Consider the following 387-nt stretch of genomic DNA (forward strand, 5'->3'; position numbering starts at 1 on the left):
CACTGCTCTACTACTGTATTATTCAAGATAGCGTTTCCGATTTCCGTCCGTCCAATAAAATGTTCTTCAGCAGATTTATTCACATAATATCATTTCCTTGCACACGCTCATGGTTAATTACGCTATAATTGTCTGCTAATGCATGACAACCTCACTTACGTTACGTTTCCTTATGTTAATCCATGCATTCTGCACATTTCTCTTCATTATTCTACTCTTTCACGCTATGTTATCCTACAAACACTCATTGCACTACAACGGTCGGTATTCATTAGGGTAGCATTTCTAATAATCGCGTCCACCCTATAAAATCAACATATCATAATTTGGTCGTGATAGGTGTTCTGTGTGGGTGGTGCCGGGATAAGTTTTTTTTTGGGGGGGGGG

This window comes from Priapulus caudatus, unplaced genomic scaffold (genome assembly GCF_000485595.1).
Source record: "Priapulus caudatus unplaced genomic scaffold, Priapulus_caudatus-5.0.1 Scaffold175, whole genome shotgun sequence".
Taxonomy (NCBI): Eukaryota; Metazoa; Priapulida; class Priapulimorpha; order Priapulimorphida; family Priapulidae; genus Priapulus; species Priapulus caudatus.